This window comes from Danio rerio, chromosome 23 (assembly GCF_052040795.2).
Source record: "Danio rerio strain M-AB ecotype USA chromosome 23, GRCz13ab, whole genome shotgun sequence".
NCBI classification, from domain to species: domain Eukaryota; kingdom Metazoa; phylum Chordata; class Actinopteri; order Cypriniformes; family Danionidae; genus Danio; species Danio rerio.
The window spans coordinates 26,005,109-26,011,108 of NC_141043.1; the positions used below are offsets into that span (position 1 = coordinate 26,005,109).

General features: G+C 38.6%; 1 long non-coding RNA gene across 4 annotated transcripts in view; it reads left to right on the forward strand.

The window, feature by feature from the left end:
- The window catches only part of LOC101883493 (uncharacterized), a 53,391-nt gene extending 50,572 nt beyond the window's left edge, over nucleotides 1-2,819 (forward strand). For all 4 annotated transcript variants that reach the window (XR_015523566.1, XR_015523565.1, XR_015523569.1 and 1 more), the window contains one exon: nucleotides 1,974-2,819. This is a non-coding gene — a long non-coding RNA (uncharacterized LOC101883493). The remainder of the gene's footprint in view (nucleotides 1-1,973) is intronic.
- The last annotated feature ends 3,181 nt before the right edge of the window (nucleotides 2,820-6,000 follow it).

A 6,000-nucleotide genomic window follows, 5' to 3' on the forward strand; every position in this document is an offset into this window, starting at 1 on the left:
TCTCTTGTCTTACTCAGTTTATCTTGTGAGTTAATGACATTTTATGAGATAAAGTAAAATCTCTAGAAAATCTCCTTTTAAATGTGACAAATATGGTTTTAAAACAGTTATGCTATTTGAGACGAAAGATCAAGACTATATGGAAATGTCATATTATAAACTTGAATAAGCACTATTTTAAGAGACTCATTGACCAAGAAAAACAATATTTCTTATAATTTCTTATTTATGTATATTTTATGTATGAAGTATTATGTATATATATATGTGGGTTTTCTCCGGGAGCTCCTGTTTCCCCCACAATCCAAAGACATGTGCTATAGGTGAATTAAATAAGCTAAATTGGTTGTAATGTATGTGTGAAAGAGTGTGCATGGGTGTTTCACAGTGTTGGGTTGCGGCTGGAAGGGCATCTGTTGCGTAAATCATATGCTAAATAAGTTTGCGGTTTATTCCGCTGTGGCAACCCCTGATAAATAAAGGGACTAAGCCGAAAAAATGAATGTATGAATAAAAGATAACACATGTAAACCTGTCTTGCAGTTTTGAAATGAAGGCTCTTATTATTAAAGGAAAACAAAATACAAAATTAAATAGTCCTGTGTGAAAATGTATTTGTCCCTAAATCTAATAATTGGTTGTTTTAGCAGCAAGAACTGTAATCTAGCATTTTTTATAACTTGCAATGAATCTATTGCAATGCTGTAGTAGAGGGATTTTGGCTCACTAAATTTTCAGAATTGTTGTAATTCAGCCACATTGGAGGGTTTTTGAGAATAAATTGCATTTTAAGGTCATGCCACAGCATTTCAATTGGATTCAGATCAGGACTTTGACTAGGCCACTCCAAGTCTTAATTTTTTTCAGCCATTTATAAGTGGACTTGTTGGTGTGTTTTGGACCATTGCCCTGCTTCATTTCAGCTTGAGGTCACTGACGCCCCACTCACACGGGGCATCACCTTCAACACTTCCCATTCACTTTGAATGGGTGATGTCAGGCGTTGCCTGCGTTGTGGATCCGTTGGCGCCGCTTCAGAGGCGTTGCTCGCTGCAGAAGTTGGGACTAGCTCAACTTTTCTAGCGCTGACGGAAGCTCATTAATCATGACCCTTTCAGATATGATTAAAACTAACCATATAATATTAGGAGGGCAGCAGGGTGGCGCAGTGTGTAGCACAATCGCCTCACAGTAAGAAGGTCACTGGTTCGAGCCCTGGCTGGGTCAGTTGGCATTTCTGTGTGGAGTTTGCGTGTTCTCCCCGTGTTCACGTAGGTTTCCTCCGGGTGCTCTGGTTAAGTCCAAAAACATGAGGTGAATTGGGAAGGATAGATTTTCCATAGTGTATGTGTGTGAATGAGTGTGTTTGGATGTTTTCCAGTGATGGGTTACAACTGGAAGGGCATCTGCTGCGTAAAAACATGTGCTGGATAAGTTGGCGGTTTATTCCGCTGTGGGGACCCCTGATTAATATAGGGACTAAGCTGAAAAGAAAATGAATGAATAAATACAATATTAGGATCAATTTATAGAGTTGTAATTGGACCTGTAATACCGTCAAAACCTTTAGTGACAGTGTAAATTTAGTTTGCTTTTAATGTATTTATACAGTAGGACCTAAAAATGTGTTATGTAATTGACCCAAGTGAAACCTCCAAATGGTTGGCCATGTACATTATCTACTTTCTGCTTTCATGAGACACAAAATCCCATTCCCAATTCAACAGCCATCCAGTAAACAAGATCATTACATATTTATAAGGTTTGGCCATTTTCGTTGCCTCATAAATACTGTATATCATGTTATTGTAGCGACTCAAGACTGAAAGCAGCCTGCAAAGTGCTACCTTCTCTTAATTCACCGTTTGGATGCAATCAGTCTGGTACAAGCTATACCTATTTTAGATTGTCTGGAAATGTTAAAGATGGTCGCAGTCTTTTGTTTTGTCAGTGCTTCCTCTTCTGTGTTTCAGGGTGAGTCAGACGTTGGCTAAATATGTGAACGGGTGTCATTCCAGGGCGAGTGTAGCTGAGCCGGGCTGCCGCTGACATGACTGTGTTTGCAGAGTTCAAATTTGTCCCCACGGCTTGGCAGCTGCTGCCGGATCCTGCCGTGCTCTCCTGCGGTCGTCCTGTCTCAAACGTCACGTGAAGACTGGAAATTGCATGCACATTTGCCGGCGCCCCGACAGTTTCCAGAAAAGGCTGTGATTCAGGCCTCCAATAAAACAGCTCAGCCTGGACAGATGAAAAGTCTGTTTGGACAACATTGTGATTGTCCTGTTTTGGGTGTTGTGGGAAGCAGATTGGGTTTCAGCCAACAGTGGAAACTACACATTAAAAGCGTAACTGGAGTAATTTGTCACCGGACAGATTTACTCCGGACAAAGTTATGGGAATCCTTAAAGGTTAATTCGAGCGCACTAACGTTTGCCTATTTGCAGGGAGCAGAACGGGATGCACGTTCAATTTATGGTTACAGAGACCTTGGATCGTCTTCCAAAACGAAGTTTAATGGTAAATATTCAGAAGAATTTCTTCCTGGAAGGATCTGTTAACTAACTTGCCAAACTGTCTCTTCTTTTCCGATATATTACTTCCTTGTCATCCTAAATCAACAAAATAGATTTCAGTGAACTTTGAGCTACGGACACCTGGTTTTTCTAGCTTTGGCGAAGGCTTATGAAAAACGAGCAGCTGGATCAGGTGACACCTGAATGAGACATTTAGTAGCGAATCAGATCTAAATAGAGCTGAACTGTCTTTCATGCAAGTGATTATCTTTCTGTTGTCATACATTAAAGATTTTCATGCGATAATTTACCTCATTATGATCCACAGCTCTGCATTCTTAAAAATGCTCCTGTGTGGGGGTCATTTTTAACTTTCAACATAAGAAGTTAAGGCAGGGGCAAATTATGATTATTAAGGATAATTTTAACAACAACAAGAACTACAATATTATGATGTGATATTTGTGTTATTGATGTGTTATTAATGTTTTTACATTTAGTCATTTAGCAGACTTATTTTTTTAAATAATAATGAATGATTAGCTAACAATAGCTGCATTTCCATTACCCTTCAAATTCTCAAAGTGAAAAAAACAAAAAAAAAACACATTTTGCTATTGCTCATCTAAAAAAAACTGTTTTGCATTTGCATGAGTTCTTTTCAGGCAGTTTGCAAAAGGAGTATTTAGGACGTTACATGCTTGTTCTTTAAAGGTAGAGATGTTGCCATGCAATCCCTATTTGGTGATTCTCTTTACCCCTCTTTATTTAAGGTTATGAATTGCATTATGGGACCTTCATCTCTTGCTTGTTGCTAGATTAGAGACGGTTACGGCCGGAAGTTAACATGAATTATTTATTAAATTTCCTATTAATTGTATTTTATTATATGTCTACCCCTACCCTAACCCTAAACCCAACCATCACAGTAATGTAAAAACAGTAGTTTTACAGAGTATAATTTATGTTAGTTATTAAATTCATTCATTCATTTTCTTTTCGGCTTATTTATCTGGGGTCGCTACAGCAGAATGAACCGCCAACTTATCCAGCACGTTTTATGCAGCGGATGCCCTTCCAGCCACAACCAATCTGTAGGAAACATCCACACACTCTCATCCACACTCATACACTACAGACTATTTCGCATACCCAATTCACCTGTTCCACATGTCTTTGGACTGTGGGGAAAACCGGAGCACCTGCAGGAAACCCACCCAAACCCGAACTCCAAGCTCATGGGAGTCATTCACAATATTAATTATTTTTCCACTGCACTATGACTTTATATGCTATACTGTACATTACTTCTTTTAAGTAACAAGACTTTTGTCTAAGCAAAGTCAGACCTTACATTCGTAATAAAAAAATAAAAAAACAAGGCATGATCATATTTTATTTGGTAAAATTAGAGTAATCTAGAGGCCATTGCCTTTCATTTAAGCCACTTCTGATACCAAATGATCAACTAGAAGTCAAATTAGTATTTGTTGTTCTTAAAACTTGGATAGGCGGCAGATTTATGTCAGGTGGTATACAGTGTGTTGCATAATAAATAATCGGTAATTAAGTCTGTAAAATAGCAGACAAAGTACTGTCAGTTTATACTGTCATTTAAAAAAAAACCTCCACAGGCAACATATCAATTCAAACTATCAAAAATGTCAATGAGAGTCACTTTTTCACATAATAGAACTTAAAAGCATAAATGTAAAAAAAAATCATGAATCACAAAATACGGAAAGCTGTTAAGTAATGGATCTATGAATAAGATGAAGCAGGCACACTTTAAATCCTGCTGTTGTCATTACTAAAGATTTTAAGTTAATATAACTCGACATTACTTAATATACAAAGTTTTGGCATCAAAACTTAAATAGGTGTGTTTAACTAATTCATTAAGCAGCAAAAAACTTTTAATTAATATTTTAAGTTCTTTAAACGATTCACCATGTCTCTGTTTAAAATGATTGGTTGCACTTGAAATTCTGCATTGACAACTGTGCTGATTGGTCAATTTATGTTATTTGAAACAAGTTGGTCATTTTGATTGTGATGCGGAATTTGGCTGAAGCTTGTGGAGTTTGCATGTTCTCCCAGTGTTGGCGTAGGTTTCCTCAGAGTGCTTCGTTTTCCCCCACAGTCCAAAGACTAGTGCTAGGTGAATTGGGTAAGCTAAATTGTCCATAGTGTATGTGTGTATGTCCTGGTCCTTCAGGCTGGTGGGTTAACCGTTGGACTAATGCCCCACCTTGTAAAAATTAGATGTTACAAAACACCAACATGGTGCGGCTAATATCAACTTCGATATAAGGAACCCGGGGAATAAGTACTTTAAATTTTAATCTATTTTTCATTTTAAGTTATTCCTACTTAAACAGTTAAGATGTGTTATTAAATATTTAAGTTGAAGAGACCACACACATTTGGTCACCTCATTTAATTGAGCTGTCGATTTCCCATTTCTTAAACGAACTGAGGGAATCACTTTCCTCAAATCATTTGAGTTGTCTCAACTTATTACGGTTTACTACAAGAGGCCTAAGTCTAAGCCTAGTTTTTTTATTAAAGATATGGCTGCAATATATGTAAACCTACACGCATTTGTGTAAAAAAAATTACAATAAAAATAGATTTAGTCACACTTTGGTTAGTGTCTGTGATGGAAACCAGGTTAATGATAAAGTGATAAATATAAATGACTTTCAGTATCACAAGTTCATTAATATCGTCCAGTAACCAATATAGTACCAGTATTTTGTGCATCAGCAAATGCTAATGCAGGCAAGTTCACATCAGTGACGTTTCCTTATTTTACATCTGCTACCTGCATCTATAAAAGCAGCCAAAAAAAGCAGACTGCCACTAATGAGTGAAGTCTGGCGGGCAGTCAGGCGGTCTGAGAAAAGCGAAGCGCACTCAAGGCTGGGTGGCTGTTTCTTCAGAAAGTGCAGCTTCTCCACAATGCAGGTCTGATGAAAGCAGGAGAGCACTATTGATCGGGTTCTGGGGGAGGATGGCCTGCGGTGGAAGTGAAGCAGAGCCGCTGAAGAGGGAAAGCAGAACTGAAGGGCTTCCTAGAGCTGCTTAGGGCAGATGAGGAGGGATCTGTGGGACGTCAGACCCCCCTCTTCTCTCTCAGTGCTGCTCTACTTCCATAGGGCTTGAGAGTGTGCAGTGTAGTGTTGCTGATGAGAACTGTCGGATCGGCTGAAGGTCAGACAAATGGCTGACTTTAGGGATGTTGTGCCCACACACTCAAAACAAACACCAGTTAGAGCCCGACGTGGGTAAATGTCTTACAATACGATGGACCTCACAGATATTTCACAGGTTCAAAAGCGTGGTTAAAGTGGGTCAAAATATTTGCTGGATCACTGAGCTGAAGCTAAAGCTGTTATGGATCCGCCTAATGCTTGTTTTGCAGAATTTCACCTCTTTACACAAGTCAGGGACACTGTCCTAGTGGTGGACTGTAACAGTGACT